We start from the raw sequence: 21,320 nt of genomic DNA on the forward strand, positions 1-21,320 counted from the left end.
TGAACATTATGCTATACATAATAATTCTATTCTGTATGTTTGATGTCCAGGCTTATCTTCACAGAGCCGGTATACATATGTAAAAGCAACATTCGCTATTGGGAAGATGTTCAAAACAACCACCTTGCATTTGTAAACACTTTGCCTATTATTGGGTCAAACTTTGCTGGACCCTACTCGACACACCTGTTTCCACCATCGCTGAGTGGCATGCACACAAGTTATTAGGTCACGTACATCCATGGGAAGAGTATTAAAAACTTTGAATGTCCCCACAAATAAAAATATCTGGGGAACATGTCAGGCAGAACAGTGGATCTCCATCACCAATCCATTTCCCTGTAAATGCTTCATTTAAATAGTTATGCACCTTAATTCCAAAGTATGGCAGTGCACCATCATGCTGGAAACATAGCTGTCTCCAAACAGCAAGTAGAGTATTTTCTAATGCATCAGGCAAAGTGTGACAAAGAAACATATGATACAATGGTGCATTCAACTTTTCCAGCAATAGATAAGGGCCCAAAAGAACTCCTCCCATGATTCCAGCCCACAGGTTTATGCCAAAGTGTACCTAAAAGTCACATTCATAGGTGATATGTGTTGCGTTCTGACCAATAATGGCTGTTGTGGAGGTTGAAAATACCTTCACGAGGGAAGCTAGATTTGTCAGTCCATATCACATTATCTATAAAATATTCATTTCTTCCACTGGGTGCAAAAGCCATTCACAAAACTGTACTCATTGAATGCAGTCCTCTGGCCACTGCTGTTGAGTTAAGCTGTAGTGATATAACCAGTCTTTGAGATATCTGGAACTGCCTTACAATATCACGAGTAGTGCATTGAGGTGACTGGTGGATGGTTTCAAGAATTACATCCTCTGTTTGAGGAGTATGTCTAGTTCTTGGATGGCCTCTGTCCATTACCTGTGGATGAAGATTATCGGTTTCTCAAAGGCTCCAGGTAACAAAAAACATTCTTATTGTGATGGCACCTTTGAGGGTACCTTGAAGTATATGCATGACCAACAGCAGTATCAACTTGGTTACAGACTACACCCAGCACCAAAAGCATATCTACATATTCATTATTTGTGTATTCCATTGTGAAGACATCCTACATTAACTTGACAGGACCAGTAATGGTTGTGCACCATGCATGTATTGTAATAGATCCTACTGTCACGTGATAGGCTATTGTCATGTGACAAATTGATGTCCTGCTTATAAACTATGAGAACTAAGGAACAGGCATCTAAAAAAATAAAAAAGGAACCTGATGAGGATTCAAACCATAGCTCCATGGTGGATGTGGGTCTGATGTCCCAGCAGTCTATTCAGTAAGCTACGATAGATGGTACAGTAGTGTGGGTTGATACAGGTTTCTCTGTACATTCTGATGCACTGCATAATGTGAAATGTTGCCGGTTCCTCATTTTCATACACACATTTTCAAAATGCACCCAATCTGATTTTGCCAGATAAACTTTTGTCTCGAATCTGTGTGAGAAATCACATGCCCACCTCCAAGCTTGGTATTTATTTTTTACCCTGTATAGTTTCATGTATCCAATCTGTTCATTCCAATCTAGTGTGTCCTCTTGATGTTGTAATTTCTACAAAAAATTGTGTATGTGACCCAGAGGCAAATGGAAATACAAAAGTGGATCATTGAAGTCAATAATATGGAAAAAAAGCTACACAAAGTGCATTAGCTGAGTACTATAAAATATTGATTATATTGTGGGACCTGTGTGGCAGTCCTGAGCAGAAGAGAAAGATAATTCAAACTGTGAAGTCATGGCTGGTTCTAGGTATTTTGGTACTGCTGCTGATTTATCTGTTTGCCAACCCTCCTCTTCTCCCCATCTCACGGTATTACAACAACAAATATAAAATGATATTTTATTTAGAGTGACAATACAAGAATTATAAGACAGCAGAAGATGGTTCAGTAGCAGTTATTAGTATTAATGACAAAAAGAGGTCCTGTGAAACAAAAGTGAATTAACAAAGTGTACGAATTGTAGGAGGTCAAGAAACTAATGATAATATTTAATGATCTTTGGATACCATTTGAAAGTACACCTAAATTTTGCTTGCTACTTCTGGCAAGTCCTTGGAGGTCACCTCCCACTAAGTGCAGAAGGATAGGAATGGAGAATGGTGGGTGAGGGGCATCTGTAGATGGTGTTCTGGGGGTGGTGGTGGGGGGAAGGAGAATTATGTCACCTAGGAAGTGTCTGATCAGTAACTGGAAGAGGTAAAAGTGAAAGTGGGATTATGGTCAGAAGGCTGGGAGGGATATTGGAACCAGGATGTGAAGAGAGGATAGGAGGGCTAAGGCTACAGCTGATTGGATATTGAATGTCAGAACAGAGTTCTGAGTTACCAAGAGAAAGCCTGTTGAAGTTAAATAGACTTTTGTAACTGTGGATAGTGATGAAAGAATATAACTGCCATGTGTCTCCTGTTGATATTGGGTTGGTGCATAACTTCATAGCACTTTTACAGAAGTATAAAAAACACAACAGATACACATAACTAAGATTTTTGTCACCAATAATGTATTCTCCTTCACTATTTACAACAGTCTGCCAATGCTGTTATAACTTTTTGATTCTGTGACTGTAGAAATCAAATGATTCTGAGGTGAAGAACTCACTGAGCTATGTTTGGAGCACATTTTCATGCAGGAAAGAAGTTTCTTATAGGTTTTTTTGATAGAGAGTCGAGAAGATGAAAATATGAGGGCACAAGATCAGATGAATGAGGTGATTGTGGAATGGCTTCCCAACTCAATACCTGTACAATGTTTTTTTATCAGTCTAGAAGAATATGGGCAGGCATTGTCATGGGGTAGTATCATTTCACACAGTCTTCCTGGTCATTGTTCTTGGACTGCACCCACAAGACATCTCAGTTGTTGAAAATAAATGTCAGCAGTGATGGCTACACAGCAGGGAAGCAATACGTAGTACACCACACCATGTCTCTCCCACCAGATGCATAACGTTATCTTTTATGGACATAGGTCTTAGTGTGGGTCCTAGTTTCTTAGTTTGAGCCCAACCATTCTTTCTTTTCATTATGTTAGCATAAAAACACCATTTCTCATCAGCAGTAACAATACACTACAGGAATGGTCAGTGTTGTTTATGAGCCAACTGATGATGAGCAAGCAGAGATTCACATATAGCTAACCATTTATTTTTGTGATTTTGGTTTTGAACCTTCCCCATTACATACAAATGTTGTATGATGGTCGAATGATCGCAGTTCATCACATTTGTCCATTCTTGAGTACACTGACAGGGATCATTGTAGATTAATACATTTAAATGATCATCATCAAGTCCCAAATGTCTTTCTGAATGTAGAGAGTCACTAACATCAAACTGAGCCTCCTTAAAATGAGACAACCATTTTCTTTTCATGCTCTATCAAGTGGCATTATCCCCATACAAAGCACAAATATTTCTGGTTGCCTCTGCTACTGACAACCCCCTACTGAACTCAAACACAAAAATATGTCGGGAATGGCCAGGTTTCTCCACTTGGCACTCCATTTTCTAGCATCTACAGCTCCACTCACTACCTTCAAATGATACAATGACAGTATATAAACTCAAATAGGAACAGTGAACTACAAATAAAAAAAATTACTATAGATAAATAAACTCACAGCAACTGGAATACCAACATGCAAAACAAAAACACTACAAACTTACTCACAAACCTAACAGTTTTAGTAATAATTACTAAAATTATTTTGGCCTATTGTAGGCTTTTTGTTAGGTGGTCGCTGGATAGGGGTACCAGTTTAGTTTGTGGTCAAGGGCAGTTCAAGATATTTGGTGTGTCATATTGATGGTAAGTTTATAGATGATTTGGATGGGAGTGCGGGGTGGGGGTGGGGGAAGGGGGAAGGAATAAATGATAGGGAAATCATGTGTAATCCATTACTTGATTGGTTTTTGGATTCTAGTAAGACTGATATTAAAGTAGAAGAGGCTGAATCAGATGATCACATTAGGTGGGTCTGGAGGGCCCATTAAGAAGCCTGAAGGGTTTGGTGGATGGGACGGGAAGTGATGTCATCAGAATATTGTAATAGATGAAGATGGGCAGGTGGCTTGTGCATATCAGCCATTTAGAGAAGCAGAGCAACAAGATGCAACCATTCTTGCGGCACTCCTACAAATGTATGTAAGATCTGTGATGGGGCATGTATGATAGTGACAAAGGAGATATGATGTGTCAGAAAGGAAGATAGAAGGAGAACATAATTAATTGGCAGTGTGTAAGTTTCTACTTTAAATAGGAGGCCAGAATACAATGCTTAGTCTAAAGTTTTTCAATGGCCAAGGAGACAAAGAGAGAGAAACAGCATTTGTTCACTGGTACAGAATTTTGGTGATAAGGTAGAGGGGTGATCATCTCCCTAGTACTTGGGACAGAATCCACGTTGGGTCCTAGCATACATGTCCACAAGACGGAGGGAGTGTGTGTGTCCACAAGACGGAGTGTGTGTGTGTGTGTGTGTGTGTGTGTGTGTGTGTGTGTGTGAGATGTGGGAGGATGGGGGGAGGAGAAGCAAGAATTCTTACACATTTCTAGCTATGATTATCTGTGATTGTAATGCACCATAGATCTGGCACTGCCAGATACAATGGAGAATAATGTTACTTTATCAATGACTATATAATTTGGGTGTGTTTGGTTGTCAGACTGGTCAAGGGAAATTGTGCCTTTTCCTTTGCACTTTGGTGGTTTTGGTGCAGTCCTGCAGTCATTGTGAATGCAGAGATTTGCAGAACATTGGAAAAATAATCCCCAGTATATTCTCTACCATTTCCTCATACAGCACTTAATGAGCTACAGAAATATACTGATGTATAAATTCTAGCTCTATTATCAGCACAAAATAAATATAGCTGCAGTACACCTGCCTAACATCTGTCCCCAATTTACAAAAGGACACCCCTCCTGCTGCTACACAACTTAACCACAACAGTGGTTTATGATTTTTATGGAGTTAGAGAAGATCCATCATGGCTTTTTGATACAATTTCTGTTTTACAATCACAGAGAAATTGGCATAGACTCTGAAAACTGTGACTATGAAAAGTTGTAGGTGTACTTCATTATATTGTGTTGCATTGTTTTATTACTCCTCTTCATCATTTTTGTACATAGATACAAGCTGATATTTTACATGTCAGTTGTTATAATACGATGAGATGAGACATCCTGAATTAATTTGATGATTATGAACTGTATATCTATTACAAAGATACACAAGTTTTCATACATAAAAGCTTTAAGTCTTTCTCAATTCAATCTGTTATTAAATCTCACATAAATTTACACACATGGATAACTATACTTATAGGTACTCACCTGAAGAGCTTACAGTTGTTATTCTTCAGTAAAATTTATAAAAAATTGGATGTTTACTATTCTTATAGCATTGTGTGAATCATAGTTTACAAAATCATCTTTTTTTTAAAAAAAAGACACAGATTTGTGGTTCATTATGATACTCTTCTTATGAATGCACAAATAATAACATAGTTAAGAAAATCAAAATAATGTTTACAGTTTTTGGTGGATCTCTATGGCCATAGTTTACAACTTTGAAAATTAAAAGGTATTTACAATTTATAAAGCATCATTATTAAAATGTTCTGTATGATATTCTACTCCTTTAGTCCATGAAAATTCATGCACACTATAAAATTATTTACTGAGGAGTTAGGTGTATACAGATGCTTTTGTGTGCTAAGACAATTTGTTATATATTTCCTGCCTGCATAGAGTGGGCCATACTGTCTCAGGGTTCTACTTCCATTGTGAGCATGTAAGTGCCATTTTTTTCTTGTCTGTGTGGGGAGGTCTTGACGGCAAGCTTTATTAACATACGCCTGCATGTGTTTTTGAATTTGTGTTTTCCATTGTACTGTATTATATAGTATCTTTATTTGTCCTTTTCAGTTATTTTTGTACAACAAGTACATTACAATATTTGACAGGTCAAATTTTTATGTCGTAGTATATAAACTCCAAACATCCAAAAGTCCAAATACATACTTAAACATTACAATCATTACAGTAAATGTCTAAGCAGACTGACATGTACACATATTGTCATGAACTGTAGTGCATGCATTGTGGTGTAGTGATTAGCACTGCTCCTGGCTTGCTGTGGGATTAGATTAGATTAGTTTTTTGTTCCATAGATCCGTGTTGAGGAGATCCTTGTGGATGTGGAACATCTCACCTTTTTTTTTATTTTTTATTTTTTATTTTGTTTTAAGCTGAAATAACAATACTAATAGTATAAATATATACAACACATCATTTGTTTCTATTAAAAAATTCGTCAATGGAGCAGAAGGAGTTGGCCACAAGTAAGTCTTTCAGGCTCCTTTTAAACTGATCTCTATTTGTAACTAAATTTTTTATGTTTGCTGGCAAATTATTGAAGACGAGGGTTACTGAGTAGTGAACCCCTTTTTGAACTAAAGTAAGTGCTTTTAAGTCCTTGTGCAGATCATTTTTGTTCCTGGTATTGTATGTATGAACTGAGCTGTTTGTTGGAAAAAGAGATATATTATTTAGGACAAATTTCATTAAGGAGTAAATATACTGAGTGGCTGTAGTTAGTATACGCAGTTCTTTGAAGAGGTTTCTACAAGACGTCCGTGAGTTTACTCCACAAATAATACATTAATGTCAGTGAGTTGGTTTTAAACCATTTATTAATATCCATGAAAATATCATTAGCAGATCTTTCTAGAACTACACTCGACATGCTATTTATTGCAATACTTGTGTCATCTGCAAACAAAACGAACTCTGCTTCTGGCAGTGTAACTGATGAGAGATCATTAATGTCCACAAGAAAAAGCAATGGCCCTAAGATGGATACTTGTGGGACACCACATGCAATTTCTTCCCATTCTGATGATGACTGATGACTTAATTCACTAGTCCCTTGCACTGACACCCTTTGTTTCCTGTTAGTGATATATGACTTGAACCATTTTGCAGTACTGCCCATGACACCATAGAATTCTAATTTATTTAAAAGGATGTTGTGGTTTACACAATCGAATGCCTTTGACAAATCACAGAAAATACCTGCTGCTTGTAACTTGTTATTTAATGAATTAAGTACATTTTCACTGTAGGTGTAAATAGCCTTTTCGATATCAGAACCCTTCAGAAATCCAAACTGTGTTCTTGATAATATGTTATTTGTGGTCAGATGGTTGAGAAGCTGCCTGTAGATTACTTTTTCTAAAATTTTTGAGAATGCTGGCAAAAGTGAAATCGGTCTGTAGTTTGATGGCATCTCTTTATCCCCTTTGTTGAATAGAGGCTTAACATCAGCATATTTCAGCCAGTCAGGAAATGTCCCAGTTATAATTGACTGGTTACACAAGTAACTTAGAATTGTACTAAACTCACAAGAACATGCCTTAATTAACTTTGTTGATATTTCATCGTAACCACTAGAATGCTTTGTTTTCAAAGATTTTATTATGGAAGTTATTTCTTTTGGTGATGTGAGTGACATATTCATGTACCTGAAGCTATTTGAAAGGCTAGTTTCAAATATTCAAGGGCATTATTTACTGATCCTGACAATCCCATTCTATCAGTAACGGATATAAAGTACTTGTTAAATAGATTTGCCACACTATGCCCATCGGTTACTAATGTGTCATCTACCCTTAGTGCTATTTGCTCCTGTTCCTTTCTGGTTCTACCAGTCTCCTCTTTCACTATATCCCATATTGTTTTTATTTTGTTCCCTGACATTGCTATCTTCTTCTCGTAGTGTATTTGTTTAGATGTCTGAATTGCTTTTTTAAATATTTTACAGTATTCCTTGTATTTAGCTAAATCATCAGCATTGGATCTATTCTTGGTCGACAGATACATTTTCCTTTTTGTCTTACAGGAAATCTTTATCCCTTGTGTGATCCATGGTTTTATTATAGACTTCTGTTTAATTTGAGTAACTTTTAGAGGAAAACAATTTTCAAACATTGTACTGACATTGTTCATGAATGTGTTATATTTTTCATTCATGTCATGAGCACTATAAACATCTTTCCAGTTCATATCTTTGAACAGTTTTCTAAAACACTCAATTTTTGGTTCATTTAATACTCTCCTGTACTCAGATTTAGCAGTCTTGATAATCTGCTTAGAATTTACAACTAAAACAAGGAGCTGCATCATGGTCTGATAGTCCATTTATTACAGGTTTTATGATATGATTTTGTTCCTTTGATTTGTCTATAAAAATGTTATCAATGGCTGTCCTTGAGGAATTAGTGATCCTAGTTGGAAAGTTTACAGTGTGAGTTAGATTGAAAGACAACATTACTAACTGCAGTAAATGTTTACTGGAAGATTGAATTAGAAAATCTGTATTAAAGTCACCAGCAATCAAAATTTCTTTGTTTCTTACTGTTAAATAACCCAAAAGAGCTTCTAGATGATTTATGAATAGATTATAATTTCCTGCAGGTGCTCGGTAAATAGTTACTATTATATAGGATCTGTTATGGAATTCTACTTCTGTTGCACATGCTTCTAGATGCTGCTCTAAACAGAATTTATGAATGTCAATGTTCTTAAATTTATGGCAGTTTTTAATAAATGTGGTAACTCCTCCTCCCTCCATATCTACTCTGCAGAAGTAGGAAGCTAGCTTAAATCCTGAAATGTCTAACATATCTATACCAGTGGTCACTTGATGTTCAGAGAATCATGTCAGTTCTAACCTCACCACCAGCAGTTGCTTGTTATTTAGTATATATCATTTGTAGATGGTTCTTGAAAATCTGATTTTTGTAATCTTTTTATAATCTGGAATATTCAATGTTTATATAAATACCAACGTTCTGGAATATAAAATGTTTGCATAAAAAGCTGCCCTATCTGTCCAGGAGGTCAGTTTTCTTCTGGCTGTACGCTGGTGTCCACATTAAATGTGCTTTCAGTTCTATGTGTTGTATTTCACTGATGACCCTGCTTTCAAATTTGGGCTTGAGTGTAGTTACAGCATGACATTGTTCAGTAAGACACCAGGTACCTCAAAACATCTACATCACTGAGCGAGGTGGTGCAGTGGTTAGAACACTGGACTAGCATTCGGGAGGACAATATTTGAGACCCGTGTCTGGCCGTGCTGATTTATGTTTTCTATTATTTCCCTAAATTGCTTCAGATAAATGCTGGGGTGGTTCCTTTGAAAGGGCACAGCCAACTTCCTTCCCCATCCTTCCCTAATGCAGTGGGACCGATGACCTCGTTGTGTGGTCCCCTCCCCCAAATCAACCAACCAGCCAACATCTATATATCACTGTGGATGCAACTAGACAATGTAAAAGCTGTTGCCTACATGGACATAAGCCAGAATACAATATATTCCAGACACTGATGGATTACAGGTCAGCAATAAGTCAGCTGTGCATCAGGCATCTATTTGTATTCTCTGGAGATGCTGGTCAGGTCCCAACAAATGGATGAAAGGATTCAACTGAGTCACCAAATGTAACAGGTTGGATGGCATGATGTGTTTGGAAGATGTGTACTTTTAAGTTGGACAGCAGTGGTTCAAGAACAACAAAGAGAAGCTCAGTAGCAATAAATTTCAAGCTGAACTGAACAAACCATTTGGCAACTCAGCAGCAACCTTAATTAGTAGTAGAACAATTGAAGAACAGGGTCCAGCATAAAAGGGGAACAAAACAGTCCTGCATGCAGAATATTTAGAACGCTATGCCACACTGTGAATCCAAATATTACAGAAGCTGACAAAATCTCACACTCAATGAAAGGAGTTGCAGAAGACATGCACCAAGCTCTTCTGGTAAATGATTTCACAGCAACTGGGGAATCCATCAAGTATTGTCAGTACATCAAGGATTTCAATAGAAAATAATCGGAAGAAAGAAGTATGACCAACTCCTGAATGTGGCCCCTGTAGCAGCTGTGAAAGACTACTTCAGTTCCATATGAAGAATATACACTTGGAGGGCAAAGGACAAAATGCTGGTGTGTCTGCATTGTGGACACACTGGACACATTGAATGCTAATGCAGAGGAAGAAGGCAAGATTTTGATGACTACTACACTTCGAGCTGTCAACCATCACAACAGTTCTATTCACACCAATCAACAGCCGACAATCATAGCTGGCCAGTGACACTACACCCAGCACTATATCCTGGATGAGGCCACTTCTCCACACATCATAGCCATTTTCCACTCACCACACAGAGGTATCAGCCACTCATCTAGTTGCTGAATTTACAAAAAGTAAGTGAACTGGCTGTCTGTGAGGCCACCACAGATGGAAATCCTTCATGAATAACAATCACCAATAAGTCAGGAAAAGTCATTGATGTCATCATCAATGGACAACTTTCTGAATGCTAGTTGACTTCAGGGCTTCCTTTCATTGAGAAACTTGAACATGTGTTGAAATTCAAGCCACATAATGGGAACTAAACAAGGAAATGGGTACCATAATGGGAACAATACATCTACATCTACAGCTACGTAGATACTCTGCAAGCCACCATACACTGCATTTTGAAGGGTACTCTGTACCATTACTAGTCATTTCCTTACCTGTACCACTCGCAAATAGAATGAGGGAAAAATGACTATCTATATGCCTCCATATGAGCCCTAATTTCTTGTATCTTATCTTCATAGTTTTTATATGCAATGTATGTTGGCAGCCACAGAATTGTTCAGCAGTCAGCTTCAAATGCCAGTTCTCAAAAATTTTCTCAATAGTGATTCTGGAAAAGAATGTTGCCTTGTCTCCAGGGAGCTCCTGAAGCATCTCTGTAACATTTACGTATTGTTTGAACCTACAGATAACAAATTTAGCAGCCTGCCTCTGAATTGCTTTGATGTGTTCCTTCAATTCAACCTGGTACAGATCCCAAACACTTTGAGCAGTATTCAAGAATAGGTTGCACTGGCATCCTGTATGCTGTCTTCTTTACGGATGAACAACTCTTTCCTAAAATTCTCTCAATAAACCAAAGTTGACCACTTGCCGTTCTCACATGCTTGTTCCATCTCCTGTCACTTTGCAATGTTAAACCAAGATATTTAAATGATTTGACAGTGTCAAGTAGGACACTAATAATACTTTATCTGAACATTACAGGTTTGATATTCCTACTCATCTGCATTAACTTGCATTTTTTTTAAATTTAGAGCTAGTTGCCATTCATCAAACAAATTGGAAATCTTATCTAAGTTGACTTGTTTTTACCTAGATTCACTCAGCTTCAACACCATACTGTGCACCATGGTATTGTCAGCAAACAACCAAAGGTTGCTGCCCACCCTATCTGCCAAATCATTTACGTATATAGAGAACAACAGTGGTCCTATCACACTTCCCTGTGTCACTCCTGAAGATAACCTTGTCTCTGATAAATGCTCACTGTCGAGGACAACATACTGGGTTCTATTATTTAAGAAGTCTTTGAGCCACTCACAAATCTTTGAACTTATTCCATATGCTCATACCATCATTAACAGCCTGCAATGGGGAACTGTGTCAAATGCTTTCCAGAAATCTAGAAATATGGGACCTGCCTGTTGCCTTTCATTCATAGTTCACAGTATATCCTGTGAGAAAAGGGTAAGCTGAGTTTTACTTAAGTGATGCTATCTAAAACCATGCTGATTTGTGGACATAAGGTTCTCAGTCTCAAGAAAGTTTATTATATTCAAAGTGAGACTTTGTTCAAGGATTCTGCAGCCAACAGAAGTTAGAGATATTGGTCTGTAATTCTGCATGTCCACAACAGTAATATACACAATAATTATAATGAACACAACTGAAATAATTATCACCATAATAATAATTTTCAATGGAAAAATGGAAGTGGAAATTCTCACAATGGAAATCAAAACTGGAAATGAAGATTTGAAGGTCAGGAGCCTCACAAAATGCAACATCAGTATACGAGTTCAGGAAATTAATCAGCACATCTTGGGTCCAGAGGGGGTGAGTTAAACTGTTGATGAAAAGGCCACATCATTCTATAAATTCTGTGGGTGTCAAAAAGAACTCACAAATATTGGAGATGGAGGTTATAAGAAATAAAAATAAAATTAAGAATAATTTTATGCAGTGCAACCGTAAAGAAATATGACAAAGTATGCTGAGAAATTCGATAATGATGACCTGAGCCTGGAAAATTTATTGTGTGAAAGAGAAGTGAATGATGGAGTGAAATTGTTGAAATATTTTCTGATCAAAAGAGAGGCAGATGTGGATCTGAATTTGGTAGAGGAGGAATGTATGGTGAATTCTAATGAGACACTAGACAGTAGCAACAATTATAGGATGTAGGTAAAAGTTATATAGATGATTTAGTATCAGAGGAAGTAGATGAAGCCATCTGTGAAGGTGGTGAAGCTGTAGTCTCATCAGCAGGGGTGAATTTTGTGATGTATTCACAGAAGTATTTGAAGGTATTCATGAAGATGGCATAGCAATAGTCTCATCAGCTGGTGATTAATTCTCTTATGTTTTGGTGGAAGTGGGTAATTTATTGTTAAACAGAAGTAATGGTTATGTTTTAGATGCTGAAGTTACAAAGCATGAAGCTACTGTCTAATATATGTCAGAGGAAGGAATTTGTGAACCAATGGCTCTTGATGAAAGCATGAAATGTGAGTGGATGTAGAAGGATGAATGTGAAAATTTCTTAGATAGTATGTTAAAGCATGAAGTGTTGGAGGCATCAGAGAGTAGAGAAAATGTAATGGAGATGGAGGTAGACCCACGTTTGCCACAATTCGAATGTACTGTGAATTCTAATATGGAATGGTGCAGTAGCAGCAATTTATATGGCGTATCAGTGGAGGTTGTTGGTGAATTCCATGATGTACTGACTGAAATAATGGATGTTCTAAGTAAAGAAGCTTATGAGTTATTGGTGGATTTTAATGGAGTTAATTGTGATAACGTCTGTAGTGATTTTGCAGAAAAAAGTGAAGTTTTGTATATGGGAGACAAAGTTTTATGTTGTGTGGTTAATTGTGAGAATGACGCAGCTACTGATATTATTAAATGAAGAACGTTGAGTGTGAATTTAAGCCTACAGATGATTTAGAGGCGGAATGGGATAATATAGAAGTGGATAATGGGGAAAGTATTTGTTTAGGATATGATATTAGTACTGAATGGCACTGCAAGGTAGAAAGTGACTACTCTATAATGATTAGAGATGGTACAGAAAAATATAGAAGCCATTATTGGTTCACTCATGGTCATGGAGAAACATAAAGTACCAAGAGGTCTTGAAGGGAGAAAAGGCGAAAATGGGTCAAAGAAAGTGTTTAATGAATTGTTTGAAAGATGGCGGTGTCTTCCAGGCAGGCCACACCCATCAGGCACTTCCCCTTTCATTTTGTATTGGTGATTATCATACAATTTCATTTGACTTTGGTGTCTTTAAATTTTCCCTGATTGATAGTAATCTGATGGACTATTAGGGTTAGGGTAAATCACTGATCAATCTCACAGTGCTTGCATGAATTGAGTAGCTGTTGTAGAATTAAACTCAGCTATAGAGACAGATTTTTGGACGCTGAAGATGACATTGCACTAGAGGCAGCTTTAGAGCTTTCCCCTAGCAGCAAGTGATTTTGCGGAGTCTTCTTATTGCTACCCTGTCTTTGTGGTCATCAAAATTGGCCGTGGGCCCTGCAGGGCAGTGGTCTGTGGACTGCCATTCTGGAGATCAGCCTTGTTCTGCTGTCAGCCAAGCAAGAGGATGGGAATGCCATGGCTGAATGTAAAATGACACTTCTTTAGAAACTGGCAGCACCAGACATCCTGGCGCCGGCCTAACTGCTTTATTAGCAAGTGGTGTGGGAGCCTTGTCCCCTAATGCTGTGTGCAGGTCCAGGTTGGCGCATGGCTAATTTGCTTATTATAGGAACAGCGTACCCTGTGAGACGGAACGATGAATTTCTCTGGATGTTGTGTTTCTTAGATGCTGCCATGCCTCACCAAAATGGTGCCCACTAGATCATATTATGGATGAAACAGAGCTTGTTTTCACTAGGAAGCTTCCCTCATCTTGTGAAGTGTGCTTGGGGTTTGCTGCAGGATCTCCAGGCAATGCGTGCTGTTTTTCCGGAGAACAGAATGTGTACTGCAGTGGAGTGATTGGTTGAGGAAGAATGGGTCTCCTTGCTAGAAAACATGATTGGCACCATAACCACTGCTGGGACATGATAGGTTTGTTCAAGAACATGGGGGGGAATGGCTGTTTTTCAGAACCTAGCAGCTTTGGCAGCATCCATATGCAGATGACAGCATCTCATCTTTCATCAGCTATATCGGTAACATTGTGCAGCTTCAGCAAATTCAGAAGCTTATCAGTCATTTTCATGGGCATCTTTTTTTATAGCAGCTGTTTACTGACAATAGTCATTCCCAGTGTCCATTGCATGCTTCATTATATTTTGACACAAGAGGCCAATCAGTGGAATGATACAGCAGAGTGTGCTTGCCTAGATTGGCATTATTCCACTCACAACAGCCAGTCTCATCTACATAAATTCCACTTAGGTTCCCCAAGTCTGTTGCCAAATAACCTAAGCTTATGTTAATGAAATGTTATACAATTGAAGTTTCTATGTTTGTTCTCTCTTGACCTTGATCTTAGTTAATAAATCTCTTTGTGATACCATAGGTCCTTGTTATTAATTTTTCAATGACACCCATTCTTATTCCCTATGATGTCATTAATTTTGTTGTGGGTTTGAAAGCATTAAATTAATTTTATGTCAAGTTAGTCAACTCATTATGTGATCCACACAAGGGCCACTACTTATGAATGACAGATTTCCTTGTGCTATTGCTAAACGTGGCACCTCTTGAGTGTGTTGGTTATGACTTTTTAGTCGTTTGGCAGACAAAGAACAGCCACCGCCAAAGGCTAGCTCACATGTTTGATAGTGATGATGAAATTAAGGTTTGGTCTTATATTGGAATATGTACATTAGATATGGAGGAGAAAGGAAAGGATATAGAACATGACCTTTTGCAGGCACAGTATTTAGAGAGGAGTGAAATTAAAAACGTGCAGGCTGTAAGTGAAATAAACAATGCTGATGAAGAAAGAAAGTGTATGTTCTCAAATCTAAAAATGGATTCCAGTTGGGCTCACAAATTTGGTCTGTAAACATAAGAGTCTATTGATGAATGAGGAAAGAGGCCTCACATTTGAGAAATCCGAAAAACAGAGAAAAGTGAGATTCAAGAGATACTGATACTGGTGAGATAAATATTATAAGAGGCAGAATTGGCAGAATTACACTTTGTAAAAGAAGAATGGCATATGTAATAGTAAGCATGTAAATAAGAGAAATTCATGTGTAGCAGGGAAAAAAAAATAATTCTGGGCTCGTGTTTGGTGTAAAGAGTAAATTTTGACAATTTAAGATGTATGTAAAATGTATGTAGACACAACTTAGTGCAAGAAGAATGTCGACATTGGCTGCAAAAACTTGGTGTGAGGAGATTGGCAGAATGTAATTAATTTCTTTACTAGTGAAGGAGAGGAATAAATTATACTGTTCATAAGATTTGGAGGAAAATTTCAAGGGGTTATTTAAAAGTGTTACTTATATTTTGGATGAGTTTCTCGTGTGGTATATGCAGTTTATTTGTAATTATTTTTCACAGTGTTAGGTCACCAGACCTCAGTAAAATTTTAAATTCCTATTGAGAGTAGCGTATGTGTTCAGGTGCAAAGTAAAGCAAAGTTTTGGGGGTATACTTCAAGACGTTAATTGCAATATATATATATTTTTTTCAAATGGTTTTTAATATATTTGCATAAGTAAACATTGGGGATAAGTTTGTGTAACGATCATTAAAATAATTCTAGTGATAAGTGTTTTATTAAGAAAATAGCATAACGATAAATTTATAGTGCAATTTAGCTGCTGAGAAAATGATAGTTAAATGGATGATTTCTGCACAGGGTAGTATTAGTTTTAAAATTTCTTATTAGACATTAAAATTACAGAAAAATGATAAAATGTTTGTTGATTTATGGTGTCGAACAAATTACATACCATTAAAGACATATTTTCTAGTGGGAGCATGAACAGACGGTTTGAAATGTTGAGCCAATTCAAATGTGTTTTGTCTACACTATAAATCAGTTTTTAGCTTTCTATCCTATTTGTGAATGTATCAATTCCACTGGGGAGACATTCAGTGCCTGATCTATGGGGATATGGGAAATCATATGATTATTAGTGGCTGTAGTTGTATTTCGACAGCTATAGTCCTTCAGCATTGACAATGACTGCAAAGTGACACACATTCAGCACAGTTCATGGCCAAAGGGGTCATGAAATTCTTCAGAGGCGGTTGAACCATGAATGACCTGAATCTCAATGCCATAACACTGATCGTGTGCAGTGTTTGTGTTAGTGAAGTGCTACGAAGAAGTGATCAAAGTACAATGTGATTTCAAATGGGCAAAAGTCGAGTTGTCTTGAACTTTTCCATAAATTTACATCATTTACATTTATTTTGGAGTTTAATTAACATGCCATAATTTTTATAATTTGTGTTGGATTTAGTAAATTAAACCTGATAATAGATGTTATGACATATCCTTGGAGATACATGCTGTTTCTTTTCTGACATGTATTAGGATATTCTATTTATTTATGTTATGTTGTGTATGTGAAATTGGGTGTGACTTACTGTGCCTAGTAAGTAAGCTACTGTGCCACATTAAGCAGAGGTGTGTAATTTAACGCATATGTAGGTAAGCAATTGGTATGAGGGGAGGTGAATTTGCTTGTGGGGCTGAGGACTACCTGTGTGGCTCCAGGGTAGAGAACACATTCTGTCTGGTACCAATCAATGAATGCAGAGAGGAGAAGAGTGGCTGGATGTGAGTAAATCCCAAAGCTTGGAATTTTGACAATGGCTGCCTCACTCAGCAGAATGCAGAATGGCCGGCAATGACAGGCTTTGAGACAAAGTGAAAGATGAGTTCTTACAGCTCTTTGAAAATCTACAATAATTTACAGTCAATTATGAAAGCAAATCTGAATACATCTGCAGTCTCAGAAAAATGAGGCACATCCAATTACACAACAATATTTTGAATATATTTAAAACTACAGAAATTAATATTTCGCTGTTAATAAACATTTTCACAATGAACCTCTGAATTAAAAATTTTTAATGCTTCATGCCATGATATGTCAGATGACAACATTACATGAAAGCTATCATCCCATAAAGCCACTAATTTGTATCTATTTCATTTATTGACCCATGACATCTTTATATCTTTTACCATTATGCAAATGTTTGTTGGACCATCATATCCTCAATAATTACTCATAAAATGAATACAGCATGAATAATTCACATTTTTTCATACTTGTGTATTTATTTAATGAACAGTTTACTATTTTGCCATCCACTTTGTTTAAATACTAATTACAATTCATAATACAAAATCCTGAACATTTAAGAAGCAGTCAGTCACATGTGTTAGCTGACACCACCTTTGTAAAATGTGCTGAAATACGCTTCTGACAAGCAAGCCCAAATAATTATTTGAACAATATTTAATGACAATCTGTTGTCATTTGTCATGAGTGCACTTGCACAAGTACTGGCTTATTTATTTATGGACAAACCTTTATTTATATTTATTGTGAATGGTGTGAGTGTGACCAAATGTTTACAACATTTTTTATTTAAATGTTGCTGTAATATATTAGTTTAGTTCACCAAGTACTCAAGTTGAGTCAAATGATGTTAGTGGAATGTAAGAATGACATAATTTTGGCAGAGACGGCCTTACGCCAACGGAAAAGTCCACAGTAGCAGAACACTATAGGAGTCAAGTGAAGACTGGGGCTTTTCGAGTGAAGAGCTGAAGGGAGTGATTCTGGGCTCTTTTACCTGAGGTATAGAAGGGGGCAGACCAGCCAGTGGTAACGAGTTGTATTTTTCATGGAGGTGTTTGATTCTGGGTGGTGAATGGCCATACTTTAATTTCTGAAGTGATTTAATGTTTGAGAGAGCTGAATGTGCTCCAGAGCAGCACTGTAACTTTATCTGCTTGTACTATCAAACTGGGGATAGCCAGGGATACTATTCTTTGTATCGCATGTGATAATTTATTTATCTCCATGTTAAACTCTCACTTGTTTTGAGCTGGACAATATTTCATGTATTGCGATTAAAAAATGAGCTTTGTTTTCACGTATCTTTGATTACAATTTAGTTTGAGGATTTTGCTACCATTCTCACAATGCTCTCAATGTAACTGTTCTGCATTTGATATGGACATTTTCTATCTGTATTTTAAATAAATCCCATATGACCACTTCCTGTTAATTGGGGAGTTCCTGCCTTAAATAAACATTATTCAACATAATTATTTGTCCTCTACATTAATTACAGGTGTTAGAATAGAACACTTGTTATTAAATTATTCATTTAATTTTTAGTTTGTATTTCTGTGTATTTTATTAACTCGCAATTCTAGCCAATGCATAATAGGCTATTTGACCATGGGATCACAGCTACAGGTTATTGTAGCAGCAAATTAGCCGTGGGACATGAAAGCAGATTGGCACAGCTCTACTCCATGCAGTGATTCCAAACATCACTGACTCTATGACTACATCAAGCTTTTCTTTTTAGACAGAGCCATGCATAGCCCAAGTATCTTACCTAAAGCACAAGTAACCACAGGTAAAGCTGCAGCTAGTCTGCAGATATGTGATGCTGTTAAGAAGAGCAACTCATCTGCAGAAATGGTTGAAATGACTCTGAGCACTATGGGAGTTAACATCTGAGGTCATCAGTCCCCTAGACTTAGAACTACTTAAACCTAACTAACCTAAGGACATCACACACATCAATGTCCAAGGCAGGATTCGAACCTGCGACCATAGCAGCAGCGTGATTCCGGGCTGAAGCTCCTAGAACCACTCAGCCACAACGGCCCGCCATCAGCAGAAAAATGTTAGGTTCCGTCGTAGGTACATCATCACAGTGGTATACAAATGTAGATGCAAACAAAAGTACAGTGACTGCCTTTCCGCAGCCCTTTGGAGAAACACGGCAGTGTAGATGAAAACTTACTCATCGCTGCATAAAATAACATTGCTGCTGAGCAAAAGGAAGACCAAGCACTGCTGAAAACCATAGAGGCTTTGAAGGTGGAAGAACCAACCAACGGAGAATTCCTATTAATAAACAGAGCATTGCATAATACGAATTATGATTGAATGTGGCAGAAATGGTTGCTTGTTATCCCAACTCATCTATGGTCATCTATCCTGGTGGGATTCGTGATGACTATAGACATAATCAGGTGCAGGTATTACTGGCAATATGTCTACCAATCTGTTAGACACTCTGTGAGCCACTATAAGAAATGCCAACAATGGAAGTACATGCTGCAATTACATCAGGGTACCAATTCTGCCTGCAACAGCTCCATCTACTGCATTGGAATCTATTTCTTGTGGAGGTCTACAGTCGATAAACAGAAATAGATTGATACCATATTTTATCACGTAATTTCCCCCCCCCCCTTCTTTTATCGAAAATTTTTCTTGATAACCCTAGGGAGGGAATTATGCGAGGAGAGTGGTGCTTCAAGGAATTTAGGAAGGAAGGGAAACGATTATTATGTAGGTAGCACTTATATTTACGATAATTTGTAAAAAAGTGGTAAGTACCGGTATTTATTTTCAATTAACGCAAAAGAACTGGATGCACACCACGCTTTCATTATGCCCACAATGAAGAGCAGCAATGCATTATTTCATCGCTTCTTTTCCCTCACTATTCTACGTCTCGCTTTCATCTCTATTTTGAGGCTCAGCTCACGCTTCTCCTTCAGTTTCACTATTCCACAACACGTCGCTTTTGGAACTGTCAATGGCAAAAGAAATTCCAGTTTATTTTAAAACTCTTCCTAACAATATCGACCCGAATTTTCTCCCGTCCATGGATTATCCACGCGCACATCGTCGGTATTTTTGGAGGGTTTGTTGACACTTTCATCTAAAGGTGGAAGAATGGACCCTTAAACCTCCAGGGATAATGACAGGATGGGACTACATCCGTTTCATTTTGTCCTTCACAGCATCCACAAGGTGACCCTGGAAACTGTCTTGGATAATAAGGGACTTCGTTTGTAATAATGCACTTGGTCGTCTTCCTCAGACTTTCTCGAGCCAATCCACCATGAAATCTGCTGTCATCTAGCCCGTTTCCTGAACTCGTCAGTGAATTCCATGTGGGGTAGACTCCTTTGGTAAAAACTTCCTTTTAAGGTTGGCATACAGTGGAGGTTCAATGCTGTCTGTTGCACAATATCACTGAGCGTCTTAGTTTCTTCACTCTCGTCATCCTCACAAGGACACTTTTTGAGCCAGTTGGTGCATGGCATATAAAAAACACTGGCGTCTGGTTAGCGTTAGCAGCATGGGAAAGCAAATAGTCATATTGCTGTCGCACTTGTATTAAGTAACAACGGAACTCGATTACCTTATATTTGTAGCTTGCTCAGCAAGGTGGCACAGTGGTTAGCACACTGGACTCGCGTTTGGGACGACGACGGCTCAAACCCGCATCTGGCCATCCTAATTTATGCTTTCCGTGATTTCTCTAAATCACGTCACGCAAATGCCGGGAAGGTTCCTTTGGAACGCCACGTCCGATTTCCTTCCCCATTCTGTCCTAATCTGATGGGACCAATGACCTCGCCATTTGATCCCCTCTCCTCAACCAGTCAACCGATCTGTGTACTCTGGAGGTAAACGCTGGCACAAAGATATTCTCCTTGGCAGACTAAGATTCTGCCATCTCATAAAACGAATCACCCAACCAATGCTTGCTTTAAAATCCTTTCTGTCAACGTTGAGGGTGGCAGCTATCTCTCGAGCTTTGTACTGAATCATTTCATAAGAGACAGCACAACCACCATTCCGAAGTTCATTGACATAAGCAATTACATAGTCATCAATTTCGAGATATTTCCTTGTTTTAGACGCAGGGAAAAATTTCGAGACTGCCTTCTACATCTACATCTACATCTACATCCATAGTCCGCAAGCCACCTGACGGTGTGTGGCGGAGGGTACCCTGAGTACCTCTATCGGTTCTCCCTTCTATTCCAGTCTCGTATTGTACGTGGAAAGAAGGATTGTCGGTATGCTTCTGTGTGGGCTCTAATC

Source organism: Schistocerca gregaria, chromosome X, assembly GCF_023897955.1.
Source record: "Schistocerca gregaria isolate iqSchGreg1 chromosome X, iqSchGreg1.2, whole genome shotgun sequence".
Taxonomy (NCBI): domain Eukaryota; kingdom Metazoa; phylum Arthropoda; class Insecta; order Orthoptera; family Acrididae; genus Schistocerca; species Schistocerca gregaria.